At 44.3% G+C, this 22,727-nt stretch overlaps 1 pseudogene; it reads right to left on the bottom strand.

Moving 5' to 3' along the window:
- Nucleotides 1-335: 335 nt before the first annotated feature.
- The window catches only part of LOC148676378 (uncharacterized), a 139,109-nt pseudogene continuing 116,717 nt past the window's right edge, over nucleotides 336-22,727 (bottom strand).

Genomic DNA, 22,727 nt, shown 5'->3' with positions numbered 1-22,727 from the left:
GTCTCCACTGGTCCTTTGTTCTGAAAAGAACCTGTAAACGCTACATTGGTGTTAGCAGTGGGATGGATGGATAAATCGTGGCAGACACTACCCGATTCTGTTAAGCGCCGGCTGATGCTGAAAGAAACAGACCCATCGGCAGCGCACATAGGGAGCCTGGGCAACTCCTGGGTGTGATAGGTGGCCACAGCCCTTACCAGGGCTACCCAGTAGTGGTCCCACCGGTAGAATTGGGGCGACTTGCCGCTACTCCTGGTCAGCGGCTGCCCCAGAGAGAGGATACCCTCCCTGCCGGAGCCGATCAGCGATTCCCACACCCATAGGCGCGGGTGCGACTAGGTCGCTACGATGGGGAAGCGCCTTGAGAAACCTACGAGGCGCAGTTCCAGCTCGCGACCCAGACGAATGGCTTGAGCCAGGCGGAGATGGCTGGCCACCTGGCGGCGGCGCCGGAAGACGCGGCCTGCCAGGTGCTCCTGGACGTCCCAGGGGAGGACAAAGGCGAATACACGGCGCTGGCAGCAGCTCTCCAGCTGTGCTTCGGTGTGGAGGAGGCACCGGACTTGATGCGGGAGAGGCTGGCCCTGCGGCGGCGCCGACCAGGAGAGTTGCCGCTGATGTCACATTCCTCGCCCGCCGAGGATACCCAACTTTTCCCCGTGAGGCGCAGCGGGAGATGGCTCTCCAGGCCTTTCTCAAGACCCTCTCACCCAAGGAGCTGCGGCGCCACGTGCAGCTGGCCGCACCAACATCGCTGGAGCAGGCCTCGCCCCTTGCTACATGGGCTGAGGCCGTGTTCGGGGTGGCTGGAAGTGCCAGCAGACGCAGTGCGCCCTGGCGGCTGACTGAGGCGGCGATGGAGGAATCCAGAGATGGGGAAGAGGAGCCAGCCCGTGCAGCGACCCCCGCGGAACAGCCCTGAATGCTGATTTGCAACCGCTGCGGGAAGAGGGGACACCAAGCCCGGTTCTGCTGGGCACCCGAACCGCGCACTCCTCGATCGGCATCGGGAAACGGGAATGGAGCGGCTCAGCGCAACACCTCAACCCCCGCTCCGGGGAGCGCTGTTAAGACCGGCGCCCCTCACGCCACCGTGGGGCGAGTCGGCTGTAGCCAGGGCCTGTACCTACACTGCCAAATCGAGGACCAACCCTGCCTGGCCCTACTTGACACCGGTTCATCGGTAACCCTACTCCGGCCGGGCGTCCTCCCCGAGGGCACCAACCCTCCAGGATGGGAGGCCTCCAGCCTGCGGCTGAGGACCGTGACGGGACAGCTCGCTGCAGTCCGGGGGAAATAGGTGCTTGCCTTCCGTCTAGGTGCAGTAACAGTGCGCCACCCCTGCTACCTCGCACCCATCCAGGAGGACTGCATTCTGGGGCTGGACCTACTGCAGAGAGTGTGGGCCAGTTTGGACTTGAGCCGGCAGGAGTTGGTGTGGCAGGGGGAGTGACTTTGCCTGGTGGAGGGCAGGCCCGGCGAAAGCCAAGGGACGCGGGTTTGCCGGAGCCGGGGGAAAAAGAGGCAGTGGTGGCGGCGGCTGAGGCAGTGGCGGCGGCGGCTGCGGCAGTCGCCAGGGCAGACCAGGCCTGCGAGCCGGGGAGCGAGCGTGCCGGATCCTGCCCCCGAGTCAGCCTTGGGGCCAGACAAGGCAGCGGCGGGGGCCGAGCGTTGCGTGGAAGCGAGGCGCGCCATTGAGGACCTCTACCAGCGGAGCTGCGAGGGCCTCGATCAGGACCGGCGGCAGCGGCTCCAGGAGCTACTCACCCAGAACGAGGATCTCTTTGCGGCGAGAGATGAGGACTGCACCCGCACTGCCCTGGTCCAACACGAAATCAACACCGGCGACGCTCGGCCCATCCGCATCCCACCGGGACGCATGGTTCACATCAAGCGGACTGCAGCCGAGGAAAAGATCCGGGAGATGGCCGCAGCGGGGGGGATTGAGCCCTCCGCGAGCCCGTGGTCGGCGCCAGCTGTACTGGTAAAAAAAAAACGGCTCGTGGAGGTTCTGCGTTAACTACCGCAAGCTGAACAAGGTCACCCGGAAAGATTCCTACCCCCTGCCGAGTATAGATGAGAAACTGGACTACATCACCGGGTCGACCTGGTTCAGATCCCTGGACCTCCGCTACGGCTACTGGCAGGTACCGCTTGCTCCCTATGCTCGCCTGAAGACAGCCTTTTCCATCGGCCAGGGCCTCTGGCAGTTTACCGTCATGCCTTTTGGCCTGTGCAATGCTCCGGCAACGTTCGAGAGGCTGATGGGGAGGGTGCTGGCATCGGTCCCACGGAACCAGTGTGTGCTGTATCTGGACGATCTGCTGGTTCATGCCCGGGGTTTCGACCAGGCCTTGACGAACCTCCAGGCGGTGCTGGTCTGAGGCTCAACCCCCGCAAGTGAGAGCTCCTGCGGCGGGAGGTGACCTTCCTGGGACATGTTGTTGGACCGCGAGGGGTGGCTACGGACCCAGGTAAGGTCGCCGCAGTGAGGGGCTGGCCGACTCCACGCACCGTCGCAGAGCTGCGCAGCTTTCTGGGGTTGGCCTCGTACTACCGGAGGTTCATCCGGGACTTTGCCAGCATCACTGCCCCGCTGCACCGCCTCACCGACAAGGGCCGCCGTTTCGACTGAGACTCGGGCTGTGAGATGGCCTTTGGCTGGTTGCGTGAAGCTCTGGTGGGGGCCCCCGTGCTGGCCTACCCCGACCCGCGGTTACCGTATGTTATCGAAACTGGCGCGAGTAACTCGGGGGTGGGTGCGGTGTTGGCGCAGGAGGAGCCAGATGGGGAGCACGTAGTGGCCTACTATAGTCGGGCTTTGACTAGGGCTGAACGGAACTACTGCGTGACCCGTCGCGAGCTGCTGGCGGTGATGGCGGCAGTCCACCACTTCAGGCTGTACCTGTTCGGGACCCGGTTCCGGCTGAGAACCGACCATGCGTCCCTCACCTGGCTGCTCCACTTTAAGAAGCCGGAGGGGCAGATGTCGCAATGGATAGAGATCCTGCAGGAGTACGACTTCACTGTCGTGCACCGTGCGGGGTCTCGCCATCTCAATGCCGACGCTCTCTCGTGGCGCCCCTGCGAGGCCGCAGACTGCCACCACTGCGCCCGGTGGGGGTGGGCCTGTCAGACCTGGTGCAGCGTCAGGCAGCTGATCCTGACGTGGGGCCGGTGCTCTGCTGGAGGCTAGCAGGAGTGCGGCCTATGCGAGAGGAGCTCGCCCCGCACCCAAAGTCCGTCAAGGCCCTCTGCACCCTATGGGAGGCCTTGGAGGTAAAGGACGGGGTGCTGTGCTGGGGGTGGCGGGTACCCTCCAGTGGCGAGGTACGGTGGCAGCTGGTGGTGCCACGGTCGCTCCGCGGGGCGGTGCTCCGAGCAGTGCACAGCAAGCCGGGCGTGGGGCACTTCGGAGGTAAAAAAACCCTGCAGCGTCTCCGAGGCCATTTTTATTGGGGTCTTTGCCACTGGGACGTGGAGTGGTATTGCCGAACGTGTGCGGTGTGTGTGGCGCAGAAGGGCCCCCCCGAGTGCTCTCGGACCCCCTTCCAACAACACCAGGTGGGGGCTCCTATGGACCGGGTGGGGGTGGACGTTTTAGGCCCGTTTCCGCGCACCGAGGCCGGGAACCACTATGTCTTGGTTGCCATGGACTATTTTACGAAGTGGCCGGAGGCCTACGCCCTCCCGGACCACAGTGCCCCCACGGTGGCCGATGCACTGCTGGAGGGGATGTTTGCCAGGTTGGGGGTGCCGGAGGAGTTACACGGTGACCAGGGGCGTAACTTCGAGTCCCAGGTCTTCGCCAGGGTGTGCCAGTGCCTGGGGATCACTAAGACGTGGACCACACCGCTGCATCCCCAAAGCGACAGGTTGGTGGAGCGGTTTAATCGGACGCTCGCCACCCAGCTGGCCACCCTGGTGTCCCGGCACCAACGGGACTGGGACCGCCACCTCCCCCTTGCGCTCTGGGCGTATAGGACCGCGATCCAAGAATCCACCGGGTGCACCCCGGCCTCGCTCATGCTGGGCCGGGATATGCGAACTCCGGTGGACCTGGTCTTCGGCCCCCTGCCCGGAGACGGGTCAGAACTGCTGGCTGGACCGGACTACGAGTGGGACCTGCGGCAGCGGATGCGGCGGGTGCACAGCTTTGCACAGACCCACCTGACTCAGGCGGGGGTCCGGCAGAAGCGGCACTACGACCTGCGCTGCAGGTGGCCTGCCTTCCAGCCCGGGGACTCGGTTTGGGTGTACAACCTGCGCCGCTGCAAAGGCCTCAGCCCTAAGCTGGCGCCGTCGTGGGAGGGGCCCGCTTAGGTACTCGGGGTGGTGGGCGAAGTCTGCTACCGTGTCCGGTTGCGAACACGGGGGAGAGTGGTGGTCCTGCACCGAGACCGCCTGGCCCCCTACCGGCTGGAGCTGGCCGATAGTGGGGCGTCCATGGGTCACCAGTCGTCACCGCGGCGCAGCGGTCGCTCACGCAGGGTTCCACAGCAGTAAGCCGAGTACGAGTACAGCCTGAGCGGGGTGTTCGACGTCGACGAGATGCCAGAGGCTTCAGGTGGAGGCAGTGTAACGCCCTCACCTGGTGGTGAGGAGGAAGTGCCCCTAGGCGCTCGTAGTACCGCTGGGCATGCTGGGAGTGGTAGCCGGGGAGAGTCTGAGGGTCAGCACGATGACCAGCGGCTGACCCTACCTGTGTAAATAATGTCCTAGTAGTTCTAGTGCCCTGTGTAGTCTTATAAAAGTATAGCGTGTTGTTAAGTTATTACCACCCTAAAGATGTGTACGTGTTCCGTCAGTCTCCTCATGTGCGTGTATATGCTGTGTTTGGTTTTGGGTGGTTGTTAATGAATAAAGCTAGCGCTTGGTTTGTTAATCGTGTCTCCACTGGTCTTTTGTTCTGAAAAGAACCTGTAAACGCTACAATATAATTATATTCATGCACTGTAACAGAAACGGTAGTATATGTGTATGGCTGTTCCACTGGTTGTCATGCGCCTGCATCAGTGGCGTGATGGTTTAAGTGACAGACTTTTAAGCGAGAAGTTGGGTGTTCAAATCCAGCTGAGTTTTCAAATCACCATGAGTTTTCTTTTAACAAACATTTCTTTGATAAACTAAAATAGCAATATTATGAACACTCTATTGACTTTTTAATATTTCTAAATATCACAACATCTTTGAATCTAAGTCATGTATTAATAACGAATAGTTTCAAACTACTACTGATATCATTATCATCAATGTGTGAAAAAAGTGAATCATGTTTTTTTATGGTCTGTAGCTGAAATCCTGCTTGACTTAAATTAGACACAAGAAGGGTATTATTGGACAATGTTGTGAGGCTAAAGAAATCAATTACAACATTAATTCAAGGATCTAAATATATTTAACGTATACGCCTGACATTAGAGTGTGTGTCTGCTTGCCTGCGCGGTGACGTCACCGTCTTTCCCTCTGAATAGCTTCAGTAGCAGGGACCTGTACCATGTGGATCCCTTTAGATCTCCCTTCAGATTTAAAAGGTTATGATTAATATCTTCAGTGTCGCATTAACATTGGAATGTTCTTCCAAATGTAAAAAGAGGTGATATGCAATGTGTCTTCTTCATACATTTTCAGTTTACAGACCGTACAAGATCATTTTTTATGAATAATGTCTTCTGTATCGCATTAAAATTGGAATGATTTTCACAGGTGTAAATCCATTTATTTTCTAACCATTTTATCCAGGACATGTAACAGTTTCACAACTAACCTTCCCCCCTGCCTGTCTGACTTTCTTTTTAAGGTGCGAGCGTGAGTCCGACATTGATAAAAAGAGTGCGCAGAGGGCTTGGATGGAGATATAACAAACCCAACACATGGTCCATGATAAGGATAAAAAATAAAGTGGAAAGGCTCAAACAAGTGCTTCAATGGATTCAACAGGGAGAGACATTTCATGATGTACTTTTCACTGATGAAACAACAGTGGCTCTGGAACAGTTTTCAACCATGTCATTTTATAAAAAGGGGAGATATGTAAACAAGCCAAAGCCAAAACATCCACTGAAGGTTCACGTCTGGGGAGTATATCTAGAACAGGCCCAGGACCACTTCTTATTTTCGGAGGAATTATGGATCGTGAATTTTTTGAGGAATCGTGGTCAAACAGCATGCCACCCCATATATCAGGGAGGACTTTGAATCAAGGCACCGTTTCTTTCAGGGAAATGATCTGAAACACACAGCAGCAAAGGCGAGGCTTATAGCAAAAGGAGTCAACTGGATGAAAACTCCAGCTGAATCCCCAGATTTAAATTCAATAGAGATGGTATGACATTCCCTGAAAGACTATATTTGGAAAACTGCTAAACCCAGCAAAAAGCAAGAACTGATCAATGCGATTTCCAAGTTCTGGGAGGAAGAACTGACAACAAAATTGCAACAATTTTATTAACAGGGTGTTTCGTGTTCTTCCTAGGATTGTTGAGTGGGGTGGGGGGCACTTGGGAATGTGAATTATGTGAGTCAGATTAATAATGAATAAAAGCATTTTATTAAAAATGTGTTTGCGTTTGTTTGGGTGCTGTACCATCTGTACCGTAAAATAAAGTGCCCTTTTTCTTTCAACGAGTGTCTGAGTCACTGCGTCCATCCTATATAATAATGCCACAATATGTCTTTTATGTGTCGCAAAAAACTGACTTGCTTTAACAAAATACAGATGCAGCCATTCAAAATGCACGGTACAAACTCGTACTGCACGCAACTACCCACAAGCCACCGCAGTGTACTGTGGTACGTGATTGGCTGGCTAAAATGACCGACAGGTGCACTCACGGACCGATTAGTTTACAACTAAAGGGAAATTTTAGTAGCTGAGCATAAAAAGAAGAGGAGCATAGCACATCTGAAGATCATAAACGATATTAATAAACATATTACTGTATGTAAACTGTACTGTATATGGCTGGTCTTGGTAGTTTAAAGAAAAAATAATTTTAAGCATCAAAGTTTTATGAAACGGTCCCCAAATATGCGATTGCTGTATAGAATGAATTTTAATTTAAAAAAAAATATTTAACATGAAAATTAAGCTGTTTACGTTCCTCCGCCTGAGAATATAGTCACTCGTTGCTACGCAATGCAGAAACACAGCCACTAACTAGCAAAGAGAGGACATTAGCTAGCCAATATGATAAAGAAATAAATGAGTATTTTGTTTATTTCTTTTGCACATTTATTTGAACATTTCCATCGATTGTACAAGCACTTGGAACCTGTCCAATCCCTAGTTCATCAGGCATTTTCTTTTACGCTCCGGGCGTGCTCCCGGTCTGGCGCCGGTCTGCGTCTTCTAGGATATAATGCCAGAGATTTGTTGTTAAAATTGGGTTTCCAATAACGCTGCAGCAAACTCTTGTTTTTATGTCCACTATAACAGACAATCTCCCTTGCTTTTAACCGAGTGTTTCATAATTTCCCAAAATGAAAATGATTTAAACTGTGACAGAATTCTGGGGTGTCCCTATACCAGAGATTACGGTACGGCTTCAGAATGGTGATTGGCTGATACCATCTGACACCCCTCTGATTGGGGAAAAAAGACCTGCTGATCTGTTCTACATACCAGTAAGACAACAGCATATGTTGTTTCTATTCAAAACGTGAATTTTAAAAGTTTAATTAAGAAGTAAAAAGCTTACAGTTGTAGTGTTTCATAGCCGTTCAGGGACGCCAAATATGTAACGTTGCCATAGCCAAAATGTAATGTAGTGGCTCTCTGAAGGCACCAGTTCTGTAGGGTTTGGGCATTTACTGAGACAATTATTAATTGTAGCAGTAAATCACAAAGTTGATTCTTTTGATGGCTTTAGAGTCCAACCATGCGACATAACTCAAACAACGCACACACAGGTACTAATACACGAGGATACATTTATTAATACATAGAATATGCATATAAACCTAACAGATCTTATCGAGAGGGTTATCAGAATACAAAAGATATATTCAATCAGTTACAAAGTGTTACACATCAAGAGGACATACGTTCAGTATATCATTAATTAAGACCGTTTCATAAATGAACTTGGTTATAACTTCTACATTAGATACTCAAAACAAGTACATAACTCTTAGGAATTAAATTGATATCAACTGGTTGGGATAACAATTGAATTCTCGAGCAGTAATGCAGTGAAGTTGAATACTCATCCAAACTTTGGGGATTCAGATCTCCTGCGGGCACAAAGAAACAGTTGCAGGCTGTTGCTGTCCAATCCGCGCTCTCTGGCTCCGTGCCAGGCTGTGCTGTGCGGCTTGCGACGGTGCGCTGCTGATGCTCACTGTTGGCTTTAACTAGCAAAGTTTGTGCACAGGAGAAAAGATGACTGTGGGTCCCAGCAAGTCAGGAAGAGGACCGGTTCGTTCCTGATGAAGAGCTAGTTCTGAATAGTGATTCAGCTGTCCACAGTTCCGACCTGTTCATGAGGCCTGCTGCTGGTTACTCTCTGGCAACCTCCACTCTAGACTCTTAGAACAAAGGAAAGTTCTGGCACTCGGACACACTGGCCGTTCTGTGGTTGTCCGGGCTGAGTCTCAGAATGGTCAGGAGGCGCGCTGCGAGAATGTCCTGCCCTTGGGAGCCTTCTGCCCTGGGCCGTCCTGCCCTGGAATTCTCCTTTGAATTCCCTTTAGAACAGTCCACAGAATCCTCTCCAGAATCTTTTCCTTCTGAATCTCACTGAATCTCTGTGTTGCCTGTTTTTACCTGGAGGAACTTCAGCTCGTTGATTGGCTGAAAGTTCCATGGGCATCAGAGTCCCACGTGGGTTACTCGGCCCTACCAGTCCCTGATTGGTTGATCAAGGTGAGATATGAGTCACTTACTCCTGACACTTAGTAATGCAGTCCGGATGTCCAACTAGCACTCCCTAGACAGATAGGCGCCAATGGATGACCATTGATCATGATAGCCAGGCTTAGCTAAGTGCATCCCCCTTTGGGAGCTGTCCTAGGACCTTAAATCACCCTGCATGAATAGTTTCTCTGTGGCTGCACCACAGAGATGAACAGAGAAATGGCCTAAGTTGGGAAAGCTCAGAAACACTTAATTCTGCCTTATTAATAAGCCTCGCCGCTATACAGTGCACATAGATTTCTAAGCTGATCAGGAGGAAGAAAAATCACCTGTGTTTCGTGCATAAAAAGTGAAAAGTTATTAACTATCGAAACCTGTTTTATTTATTTTATATAGCGCTTTTAAAGGAGGCTTCCTTAAAGCGCTTTACAGGACAAAAACAACAATAACAACAATACTGTTAGGCTGGGCAAACGATTTTTAAATAAAAAAAAGAAATAAAAAATGAGATATAATGGTGTGTTCCGGCTTAGACATTGCAGGACTTTAAAACCTATAAAAACAGATTTCGAGAGTTAATAACCACTTTTTATGCGCGAAAAAGGGGTGATCTTTTGCAGCTGTCATTTCACTGTTTTAAATGAATAAGAAATTAGATTGCTCATAAATCTAATCACTTATTCTACATAAACACAGCGTAATTGCTCTCTGAAAATGCTTTTTTTTCTTGTTCGTTTTGGAGAAACTGATTTGAGATGTCAGAACGGATTTATTTTCTGTGTATTTCTGTGTGCATTTCCTACATTGCTTTGTCTTTCGAGATTTTAACTTTATATTTAGGCTCAGATTTCAACTATAAATCGTACACAAATTACTAGCAGTAAGTACTGATGTTTTGCTCCCTCTTACCACAAATATATATATGTATTGTAGCTCGGATTAACTTTTTTTCGTAGGTATCTCTACATACTGCGTCTCTGACACGGAACGGTTAAAGATGGCGACAAGTCAGGCACCCAGGGGGGGAGCGTCTTTCTGCCTCCATAACTAAAAAGCCAAATAGGAGTGGCCTAAGCGACATACACAGTTGTGTAACTGATAGTTTGAGGAAGCCTATCATGTACATTTCGCTTTGTTGCTGATAGGTTAAGCTTTCTAAACTCAGCACCAAGACATATGAAGATTTATTCGCCCTGTTTCGTTGGTTAAACGCAATGATCACAAGCACCACCATGGTAACTGTGATGTGTAGTTTTTAATTCAGTTTGAATTATAACTGTACGTACTGTCTTTGTATTTGGCCAGGGCTATAAAGAGAGGGCGTGCCAAAATTTTTCAGTGCCGTCGTCTGCGCTTTAAAGGTACCCTTGTCGCGGAAGAATTTGATCTCGGAACGTTTACCCAGCGTAATATTATATTTCATTGCACTTTGACAGATTGTCTTTAAATCAATTGTTGTCAGAATATCCCCACCTCCAAACAAGAACAAAATTGCAACGATTTTATTAACTGGCTGTTTCAGTAACTTAAAGTATATATTTAAAGTAATATTTAACAATATACATACATGTTTTAAGATATGTCTATGTTGTGAATGTCTGTAGATTGTATCTTATTTTTAGTTTTTGTTTTGTTTCACGTTAATTTTATAAGGGAGAGTGTCATAGAGACGACTCTCTTACCCCCCATCTTGATTAAAATACTTTTAATTTTTCACAATCTGGAAGTGCCAGACATAATTCACATTCGCTGCAGCCAAATGGCCTTGCAGATCAGAAAATCAAAGAACAAAACAATTATCAATTAACAATTATCCTCAATGGAATAACTTTAACTTCCTAATGCGTTGGTATAACAGTCCGGGTGTGGCAAGCTTCTAATGTCTCCCAACTTTGGCGAAAGGAACCCGTCTTTCATTGGAAGACAATGAACATATTCTACCTGTGCATGAGAATATAATGCTGGCGTGCTGGCACGGTGGGGTGCTGTACCAGCTGTCAATAAAAAAGTTTTTTAAAAAAAAGTAAATTGAGTGTCCATAATGTAGCGGCGAGGCTTATTAATAAGAAAGAATTAAGTGTTCTGAGCTTTCCCAAATGGTCCCATCTCTGTTCATCTCTAGAGAAACTATTCTCTAGAGAAACTATTCATGCAGGCTGATTTAAGGTTTACTTTGATAAGGTTTCCTAGAACAGCTCCCAAAGGGGGATGCACTTAGCTAAGCCTGGCTATCATGATCAATGGTCATCCATTGGCGCCTATCTGTCTAGGGAGTGCCAGATGGACATCTGGACTGCATTCCCAAGTGTCAGGAGTAAGTGACTCATATCTCACCTTGATCAACCAATCAGGGACTGGTAGGGCCGAGTAACCCACGTGGGACTCTGATGCCCATGGAACTTTCAGCCAATCAACGAGCTGAAGTTCCTCCAGGTAAAAACAGGCAACACAGAGAGCCTGTAGTAAGATTCAGGAGAATTCTGTGGACTTTTCTAAAGGGAATTCAAAGGAGAATTCCAGGGCAGGATGGCCCAGAAGCAGAAGGCTCCCAAGGGCAGGACATTCTCGCAGCGCGCCTCCTGACCATCCTGAGACTCAGCCCGGACAACCACGGAACGGCCAGTGTGTCCGAGTGCCAGAACTTTCCTTTGTTCTAAGAGTCTAGAGCGGAGATTGCCAGAGAGTAACCAGAGGATCCACCCGAGGTTAGCACCAGCAGCAGGCCTCGTGAACAGGTCGGAACTGTGGACAGCTGAATCACTATTCAGAACTAGCTCTTCATCAGGAAAGAACCGGTCCTTTTCCTGACCTGCTGGGACCCACAGTCATCTTTTCTCCTGTGCACAAACTTTGCTAGTTAAAGCCAACACCAACTAGCCGGTCAGTGAGCATCTGCAGCGCACCGTGGCAAACCGCACAGCACAGCCTGGCACGGAGCCAGAGAGAGATTGGACAGCAACAAGCCTGCAACAGTTTCTTTGTGCCCGCAGGAGATCTAAATCCCCAGAGATTGGATGAGTATTCAACTTCAATGCATTACAGCTCGAGAATTCAATTGTTATCCCAACCAGTTGATATCAATTTAATTCCTAAGAGTTATGTACTTGTTTTGAGTATCTAATGTAGAAGTTATAACCAAGTTCATTTATGAAACGGTCTAAATGAATGATATACTGAACGTATGTCCTCTTGATATATATGTAATTCTTTGTAACTGACTGAATATATATATCTTTTGTATTCTGATAACCCTCTCGGTAAGATCTGTTAGGTTTATATGCATATTCTATGTATTAATAAATGTATCCTCGTGTATTAGTACCTGTGTGTGTGCGCATGAGTTATATCACATGGTTGGATTCTAAAGCCATCAAAAGAATCAATTTTTTGATTTACTGCTACAATTAATAATTGTCCCAGTAAATGCCCAAACCCTACAGAACTGGTGCCTTCAGAAGGCACAGCCCATTACAATAATATTGCTATTTTGCTATTGCTAATTGCTATTGCTACTGAGTCTCTGTGTCTACAGTACATTGTTTGAAAACAAACCGGTTTCAAAGGTATTTTCAATCCCCAGCCATTGTTGTTTCATCAGTTGTTATCCTGTAAAGCACTTTGAGAAGCCATCTTTAAAGGCGTTATATAAAATAAAGTTTATTATTATTATTGATATTGATCATATTTTTCTTCCCAGAACTTGTAAATTGTTGTTGTTATTGTTGTTGTTATCCTGTAAAGCGCTTTGAGAAGCATACTGTCCAGCTTGTTAGGTGGATTCTCTTGTTAAATAATAAGTAGAGCTTTGTGGTTATTAGTGCTCCACTTACAGCAACCCAATGTAAATATATTTTGTCTCCAAATCCACGCCCCCTTCTATTTTGAAAATACCTGTGAAACTGGTTTAATTTGTCACAGCCAGCACTCCCACAGAGAGTGATGAAAACTGCACTGCGCCAGGCAAATGCACATAATGTTGGGCTTTTGGGCTCAGGTGGATTTGCTCCCTACAGTTCAACCTGCGGTACCGCTGTGTACTGTACATACAGTATGAACGTGTTATTTTGAAATATAAAAAATGTCAATATACTGTAGTGTCCATAATATTTGCTATTTTAGTTTTTCAAAGAAGTGCTTTTGTTTAAAGAAAACTCATGGCAAGTGTTGGATTTGAACACCCAACCTCACACTTACACTATAAATCAGTTGCTTAAGCTGTGACGCCACTGAGGCAAGTCATATGATTCATACTGACTCATTCATCGTGGCAGGTCAACCACATGTAAGACTTTGGTGCTTAAAATGTTTAGGGAGAAATGGAGTATTGGTGTGTATTTTTTCTTTAAAATACCAATAACAGCAACATACAGTTTACATAATATGTTTATGTTCCTAAATTAATATAATTTATGACCTTTGTTATGCTCCTCTGTGTTTTATGCTTAGCTACTAAAATTTCCCTTTAGTGGTAAAATTCCATATAAATATTCAATAGTAAGCGGATTAAAATGTGCACAGTAAAGTGATGAAATGATTAAATATTTTCACTAACGACCAATATACCACATTATCTTCCGTGTCACATTAACATTGGAAAGTGTCAAAAGAAGCGATACACAACCTGTTTTCTCTATAAATCTTCAGTTTACAGAGAAGTTCCGCCAGAGCCTCACAACATTGTCCAATAATACTCTTCTTGTGTCTAATTTTTAGTTAAGCAGGATTTGAGCTACAGACCATAACAGACCAAAAAACCGAATCCATCTGCGATTCGAGTGTTAACAAAACGTGTTTAGAAAGAAAGTGAAATACAGTAATACTACCAGCTATATAGATTCATAGATTTAGATATTTAGATCCTTAAATTAATATCTTTATTAATTTCTTTAGATACATGATTACATATTATATTCTCGATCATAAAACAGATAATTCCGGTCCTGGAATCTGACTGGCTGACACCCTTCTGAAGCGGTACCATAATCTCTGGTATACGGATACCCCAGGAATTTGACTTTTCACTGTGTGATAAATTTTAAAGACTACTTCTTAACGTAGATAAGAAAGCCTAGATAAAAAAGCTTGGATTCTCATGTATCTGGTACAAGTATCTTTTAAAACAGTCTTTGTTGTGCTCTTGAGGATCCTTGTGATATTTTGAGCTCTGGTTGAATGATAAGTGCCGCAGTTTAAATAATTTTCGTTGTTAGAAATTATGAAACGCTCTGTTAAAAGCAAGGGAGTTTTTACGTCCATTATAGTCAAAGATAATGCCTGACAAACTAGGGATTGGACAGTTTTTCAGTGCGTGTAGAATCAATGGAAATGTTCAAATAAATGTGCTAAAGAAATGAACAAAAAAAGTAATTTATTCCTTTATCATATTGGCTAGCTAATGTCCGGTCCTCGTTAGTTAGATCAACTAAATGCTATGGTGTTTGTCAATGAAAAAAAGTATTTTCATTTAAAATGACAGTTAGAAAGAGTGTGGCCCAGCAGGCAGAGTGGTGGCTCTCTGGCTAAGGATCTGCACCTATGGCTGGAAGGTTGCTGGTTCAAATCCCGCAGCCGATAGAGGAATCCTACTCTGTTGGGCTCCTGAGCAAGGCCCTAATACCCAACTGCTCCAGGGTTGCTGTACAATGGCAGAACCTGTGCTTTGACTCCAGGCTCTCTCCTTGTCTGTGTCTCATGGAGAGCAAGCTCAGGTATGTGAAAAGATAATTCCTCATGCAAGAAATTGTAAAGGGTTCATAAAGTGATGTTAATATTTTGAGTTTACAGCTTGTCCAAAGTCATTCATTATTAATACTATTAGTAATATATTCGGTAAAGGCTTTGATGCATAAAATATTTCTGCATAATTAAAATATTTATGATAAAGGTAGGTTGTGGACTTTTGCCCATCTGAGCAATCTTGCTTTCATAAAATATACCAACTTTTTAATGACTGATGATTAACATGCTATAATACACAGTTTAAATTTAAAAGCTCCAATGCTGTTCATGAGAGGTTAAGCTTTATTGGCTCTTCCTGGTGGTTTTACAAGGTGATTCCGGATACTTTCCGGTATGACGTCAAATGACGCGTTACACCGATTGATACTGCGTTTTGATGCAACACACCCACCGCGTTGTACCGTGAAGTACCCCACTCGTTTTGAAGTGCATCTGGCTGCATCTGTACATTTACTAAACCTTTCGCCTGGCAATCTACCTGAATGCCCAACTATCTGAGAAGCCCTCTGTGAAACCAAAAGAACCACAATTGAACGAGTGTTGATAATAAGAGAGAGAGATCCCTGTTACCCCCATTTTGATTTAAATCGCAAGCATGTGTTTAATTAAATGTCTTTATCGATTCACAATCTGACAAATTCAACGTAAATCATTATCTTTGTCTTCTAAGTATCTTAATAAACTTTCAGCATAGCTTTCTCTCCATTAAGATTTATTTTTTTAGGATCTTGGGATCAAACGTTGAAAGATTAGATTGTAATTGTTTTTACTTTTTAAATACATTTTAGAAAAGTGTAATCTATACTAAAAATCGGTATTTATTTAATACCACTCGATACTTATATAAATAGAGATAAGTTCTCTATTAAAGCTCAGATCACGCATCAAACAGCAATATCTCATTGCTGATTGAGATAAGAATGCGGTGCCCACACTGGGGTAAAGTTAGCTTGAAGTTCGAAAAATGATATTGGCACTCCTGTAGCTTTTTCACGAAACCTCCTAGAGTTACGAAAACACTTGTTGTGTGTACAAAGTACATTGTGACATTTTTCACAGCCTTCACTATGTTGTTTTTAAGCCATTTTTTTGACTACGATCAAATATTCTTTTGTTCATATCTTTGGAAGAGAAACACAGAAAGCCTTCAAACCAAATGTATTTTCAAGACCACGACTTGTGAAAATGTGCAGAGCTTGCACATAAAACTATCAGTGAGCTAATTCTCTTTTTTTAAACCTCCGGTTTTTCATCGATGCGTAATTACGCACTAACTGGAAGCCGGGAGACCGCTGTGTACACATGTTTACAACGTGAGAAATACTGCTCAATACAGCTTTGTGCTGAAAATCTGTATATCACCATAGGAAGCATAACAGCGTAGCCTCCAATTACCCAGACTGTAAGCACAGGAACAAAGCTTTGTTTGATTTCTGAAACCATTTCTTTATTTCCTGTTTTCATTCAAGTAAGGGTCAAATATATACACGATACTGCTGACAGCAGGACAATTCCTATACGTGACTCAGCAGCATTTTAGAAACAGCACCCATGGTGTTTAAACCGATTTTTTTTTACACAGAAGACTGACACAGCTTCGCATTGTGAATGCGTTTTTCTAAGAAAACGTGTCCGTGGGGGAAGATGGAGTGTGTGTCTTTCATTGGAAGACTTGCCCTGTTCTACTTTGAAAATACCTGTGAAACTGATTTGTTTACAAACAAAATAGACACAGAGACTCAGACAGTGGAGTGAAATTCAGCACAGGTGGCACTCCCGGTGGGGGGGGGGTGGAGAGAGAGAGATAGAGAGAGAGAGTGAGAGATGTGAAAACCGCGCAGCGCCAGGCAAATGCACAATATTAATGTAGGGCTTTCAGGCTCACGTGGATTTGTGCCCTACACCCTAAGTACTGCTGTGTACATACAGTACAAACATGTTGTGATATTTAGAAATATAAAAAAGTCAATAGAGTGTCCATAATTTTGCTATTGCTATTTTAGTTTTTCAAAGAAATGTTTGTTAAAAGAAAACTCATGGCAATAGCTGGATTTGAACACCCAACCTCTCGTTTATAAGTTAGTTACTTAAACCATCACACCACTGACACAGTCACACGCCAACCACTGGAACAGCCGTACACATATACTACTGTTTGTGTTACAGTGCATGGATATAATTATATTGTTATTAATTTCTTTAGATAAGCGATTCTATATTATATTCCCTATTAATCAAATTCTGAAAGTTTGCTTTGTTTACTCCGATAATGAGCGTATTCGCAGAAAAGGTTAAAATTATCACTTTCCACAACGTATATAAACATACAGTAATATGGTCAGAAGGAGCACGTAACAACGTTTCCGAAATAACCACATGTAAGACTTTGATGCTTAAAATGTTTAGGGAGAAATGGAATACTGGTGTGTATTTTTTCTTTAAAATACCAATACCAGCAATATACAGTTTACATAATATGTTTATGTTCCTAAATTAATATCGTTAATATCGTATGACCTTCAGATGCGTTATGCTCCTATTCTTTTAATGCTCAGCTACTAAAATGTCCCTTTAGTGGCAAAATTCCATATAAATATTCAATACTAAGCGGATTGAAATGTACACAGTAAAGAGATTAAATGATTAAATCTTTTCACTACCGAGCAATGCACCACGAGTGCCCCTGTCGGTCATTTTGGCCAGCCAATCACGTACTGCGGTACGGTGTGGTGGCGCACGCGTAGTTGCCCGCGGTACGGGTTTGTACCGTGCATTTTGAATGGCTGTATCTGTATCTTAACATGCTATTTATTTTAGCTGAAAACCCAACACATAAATACTTTTATGTGCATCACATAAATGGCTACCCAAAACATAAATACATTTATGTGCATCACATTCTTGGTTAACAGGATAAGAGTGCAGTTCTTCACAAATGCTAAAATTAAAATATTTCAAGTTGCAGATATTGTATCCTGAGACATTTTATTAACATAAAAGTATTTGCACTAAGAGTCTGGAGTCTGGAATATATCTAACCTTCTACCAAGCTGTCAATTGTGTATTAAAGACCCACTGTATTGCTTTGTTATTAGATTACTTTTGCATCCAAGAACTGAAGAGCTGTCATCAAACACTATAAGAAAATAATAATTGTTTTAAACAGGATGTAATTAATCTCATCTGGTTTGTTTTGTTTGTAGCTAATTGATCCAAGGATCTTATTCAACATACCCAAGTAGCTTGTTCTACACCCAGGGTGAAATTGTAACACATGGTGAAAATTTAAATCGTAGTTGGCTGTGAGCCACCGACAAAGAATTTAAAATAAATTGGAAAAACAAAATCAGCAACCTGATTTTGTCAAATTTCATTAACATCTTAAAACTTTTAAGCATATATTTACAAGGAGAATCGAAAGGTTTTTCTGTGGATGAAGTTATACCTCCCTTGTTCCCTCAGTGTTGTCACAAATACTGAAGATTCTACTATAGGGTGCACCTTATTGTAAAATGCTACCCTTTTTTTCAATAAAGGGATCCCTCAATTTTTGGAAATTTGTAAATCAAAAAATATTTCCCATAAAGAAATTTTGCTAGCAGCCATATCACCCTGCAATTCACAACTGGCAACCCACTGAAGCTAAAGAGGTGTAAACTTGGTCAGTACCTGGATGGGAGACCTCCTGGGAAAAACTTAGGTTGCCGCTGGAAGAGGTGTTAGTGGGGCCAGCAGGAGGTGCTCACCCTGCGGTCCATGTGGGTCCTAATACCCCAGTATAGTCATGGGGACACTATACTGTAAACAGGCGCTGTCCTTCGGATGAGACGGAAAACTGAGGTCCTGATTCTCTGTGGTCATTAAAAATCCCAGGGCGTTTCTCGAAAAGAGTAAGGGTGTAACCCCGGCATCCTGGCCAAATTTCCCATTGGCCCTTACCAATCATGGCCTCCTGATAATCCCCATCTTGAATTGGCTACATTACTCTGCTCTCCTCCCCATGGATAGCTGATGTGTGGTGAGCATTCTGGTGCACTATGGCTGCAGTCGCATCATCCAGGTGGATGCTGCACATTGATGGTGGAGGGGAGTCCCCATTACCTGTAAAGCACTTTGAGTGGAGTGTCCAGAAAAGTGCTATATAAGCGTAAGCAATTATTAATTATTATTATAAGATTAAATGTAAATCTCTTCCATTTGGTTACAGAATCCTAGAAAAATCTAAATAATTTTCAAACTTATTTTTGTGTAGTACAAAAGCAGGACCACCTTAGTATCCTGGGTCACCCAATATGATCCCTCGCTGCCGGATCCTCCACCATGACTCTTTTTTTCTCCCAGGACTTTTGTTGAAAAGGTGCAGGAATTCAGGAGATTCAGGTATACTCTGTGTTTGTCTCCTCCTCTTTCATGGCGTACCATGTACACAGGTAGGGTTCCTACCTGTGGTTCCTATATAACCATATAGGATGCTGGCTCATCCTATATGGTTCCTCTTCTGATTTTTATTTGCCACCAAGACTCAGTCATCAGGTTGTAATGACAACAGTATTGTCATGTATTGACAATACAACAACAGTATGATAACAGAATGGCTGTCAGAGGAGACAACAGTTCACCTCTGGCAGCCATGACCACTCTAATCTCTCCATCTGTGTCCTCAAAGATGGTTTTCCGAACTCATACATCAGAAAGACTACAGAAACCAAAATTACCTGCAGCTAGGATCACACCTTCCCCCTTCTCTTAACAACAGACTACTTTTCTTCTAAATTTTTTCCATTCATTGGAGGTTTAATTTCACACCTCTCTACACCTATTCTGATTTCACACCATTTGATTTGCTTACTGCCTTGTCTTTCTCACACCTGAAGAAAGCTCCACGGTCGAAATGTGTTTTCTTTCTTCTTTTTTCACCATGTAATAAACCTATTACTTGTTCCATGACAATAGTATTACTTTTAGATGTTAAATACTGATCATTATGGCTTAGATAACATAACAGACATTTTTGCAGTAGTTATGACATTTAAAGTAGTAAGCAAAATTTACTAGCAAAAACAGGTTAGTATTTTATCAAATATGTATACATTTTTACAATTAACTGTAACAAAATTTGTACTATGAAGGTAATGGATGATGGAGGATCGTCTGATCCCCAGATCCTCTGATTGTACATCTTCTTTTAATAGGTCTTGGCATACTTGGAATTAAGGCAGCTTTGCAGTATGGATCCTACAGTAAACCCAGAAGCTGGTCTTCTAGCTCAGGATCTTCATCCTGGATTGGTTCTCCTTGCATATGTTTCACTGGGATCCCCAGGAACAGGAAAATTTAATCAATTACCTGTTTTTCATTTTACTCAATGATGATGAAATGCTCACAAAAATAATCCAGTGATGATGAAGATTATGTAAAGCTTCAGGGTTCACGTGGGCACCCTCGCCGCTGCCGCATCAGGTCGGCCCCCCACCTTCAGGGACTCGAACCCAGGCCTCCGGCACCACTCAACAGGGATCCAGCCTCTTGAGCCAAAAGGAAGTCTCCCATCAGCTGTGGTCCTTGCTATCCACAGGGAAGGGCAGTGACATCACCATTCTGGTAAGCCAGCTCTCGCAAGCAATGGAGGCCATATGCGTTACACACTCCCCCACTTAACTCACCATCCTCTGCAAAGGGCTATCCCACCCAGCTTCTGACACCAATGTAACACTTCAGGGTTCACATAAGCACCCTCGCCACTGCCGCATCAGGTCAGCCCCCCACCATTGGGGACTTGAACCCAGGTCTCCACCGTCACTCAACAGTGACCCAGCCACTTGAGCCGAAGGGAAATCTCTTGTCATCCCAGTGGCTGCGGTCCCTGCTATCCACAGGGAAGGGTGGTGACGTCACCGCTCTGGTAAGCCAGCTCTCGCAAGCAATGGAGGCCGTATGCGTTACAGTTACATTCTTTTTGTATTGAGTAAATTAAGACAACATGAAATGAATTGACTAAAACTCGTGGTGAAATTAATTTTGTCACATCCAAGTTGCCATTTCTGGCTGAGGCCTTTTGGGTTATGTATATTGCCTGAACATCAGTAAACACCACCCCCAGAACCAATGGGTCCTGATGTCCCTGATCTATGCAGGGTCCTCTCTGTTCTTCATGGATCCAACATGGGAGTTTAGTTTGGATCATTCTTTGTCTGGCCTCTCACCTTAGAGAAATTTGCCATGAGTAACCCTCCTCTGAGCACAAAGCTCCCAACAACATAGGTTCCTTGGAGCACTCAAGGCCCTCCATCACGACAAGATCATGATCCCAGGATAGAGTGCTACATTATGTTTACCTAAATCTTGTTTTTAACCAAAGAATGTTTAATGTTGCTCACAAGACAATGAAATAAATAAGTAATCAGAAATTATTTAACCATCTAACCTACAACACTCTCACATACGAAGTTGGATAAGAGTGCTCTACAAATTATACCATTCATTAGCTGCAACATACTGAAATGGATTGTGCACAATATCAGTAGCTTTTCATTAAACTGAAATACTACATCATAAATTGTATGGTAGCAGAGAACTGCAAAAAGGTAGCAGAGAAGGCTGATCAAAAAATAAATATGACGATGTACAGATGCAGCCATTCAAAATGCGCGGTAAAAACCCGCGGTACGGTAACCTACCCACAAGCCACCGCGGGGCACCAGAGGGTACCGCAGGGCAAGTGATTGGCTGGCCAAAATGACCGACAGGGGCACTCGTGGTGCATTGGTTGGTAGTGCAAAGATTTAATCATTTAATGTCTTTACTGTGCACATTTTAATCTGCTTAGTTTTGAATATTTATATGGATTTTACCACTAAAGGGAAATTTTAGCAGCTGAGCATAAAAAGAAGAGGAGCATAACGCATCTGAAGGTCATAAACGATATTAATTTAGGAACATAAACATTACTGTATGTATGTAAACTGTACTGTGTATGGCTGGTCTTGGTAGTTTAAAGAAAAAATACACACCAGTCTTCCATTTCTCCCTAAACATTTTAAGCATGAAAGTTTTATGAAACGGTACCCAAATATGCGATTGCTATATAGAATGAATTTTAATTTTAAAAAATTATTTAACACGAACATTAAGCTGTTTACATCTTCCGCCTGAGAACAGTCACCCGTTGCTACCCAACGCAGAATGGTGATTGGCTGACACCATCTGACACCCCTCTGATTGGAGAAAAAAGACGTGCTGGTTTGCTATACCAGGAAGAGGATTTCTTTCTATTCAAAACGTGTATTTTAAAAGTTTAAGAAGTAAAAACCTTACAGCGTACACAGATTTCTAAACTGATCAGGATCGTTATCTTTGTCTTATGCATAATAATGTTCACCGCTCTGTCCAGCAAATTAATAATAAACTTTATTTTATATAGCTTTTTAAACGAATAAGGAATTAGATTGCTCATAAACCTAATCACTTGCTTTTTCTTTTTATTTAGGCTCAGATTTCAACTATAGATCGTATTATTAATAACCATAATAACAACCAACCAACAAAAACAACCATATAAACATAATACCAACCAAAAACATAGATAACAACCACAATACAAAATCAAATAATCAAACCATTTTACTCTCGCAAAGTCCTCCAATTATCATAATCCCGCCCCTTATGCAAAACCAAACCTTCCTCCCATCCCAGTTTATCCTGTTTATCATAAACAAAATCCACCTCAATTTTCAACATAAAGCATTACACAAAATCAATACCTCAACACTCCATACTCAACAACGATAATTCACAAACAGCCAGAACATGTAACTACACATTCCCAAACATACCTAATTTCCATAGCCCCGCCCCTTATGCAAAACCAACATCCCTCCCCTGTTCTCTCTCTCCCCTGGCGGTTGTAATTGTTTTTATTTTCAAATACATTTTAGCAAAGTCATGTATTTTAAAAATCTTAAGATTTTTATATTTATGTCTTTATTTAGTGGTTTCATTAGTGACAAAGGCTAAACTTTCTTGGAAAAATGTCTTTTATGTAAACCATGTTTGCTATTAATTCATTCAGGGCTAAAATATGTTCATTGTCTTCTAATGAAAGAAGGGTTCCTTTCGCCGTAGTCGGGAGCCT

This window comes from Lepisosteus platostomus, chromosome 2 (genome assembly GCF_059453375.1).
Source record: "Lepisosteus platostomus isolate fLepPlt1 chromosome 2, fLepPlt1.hap1, whole genome shotgun sequence".
In the NCBI taxonomy this organism is placed as follows: Eukaryota; Metazoa; Chordata; class Actinopteri; order Semionotiformes; family Lepisosteidae; genus Lepisosteus; species Lepisosteus platostomus.
Note: the sequence above shows the minus strand (reverse complement) of the source record. Positions and strands in the feature narration are given on the sequence as shown.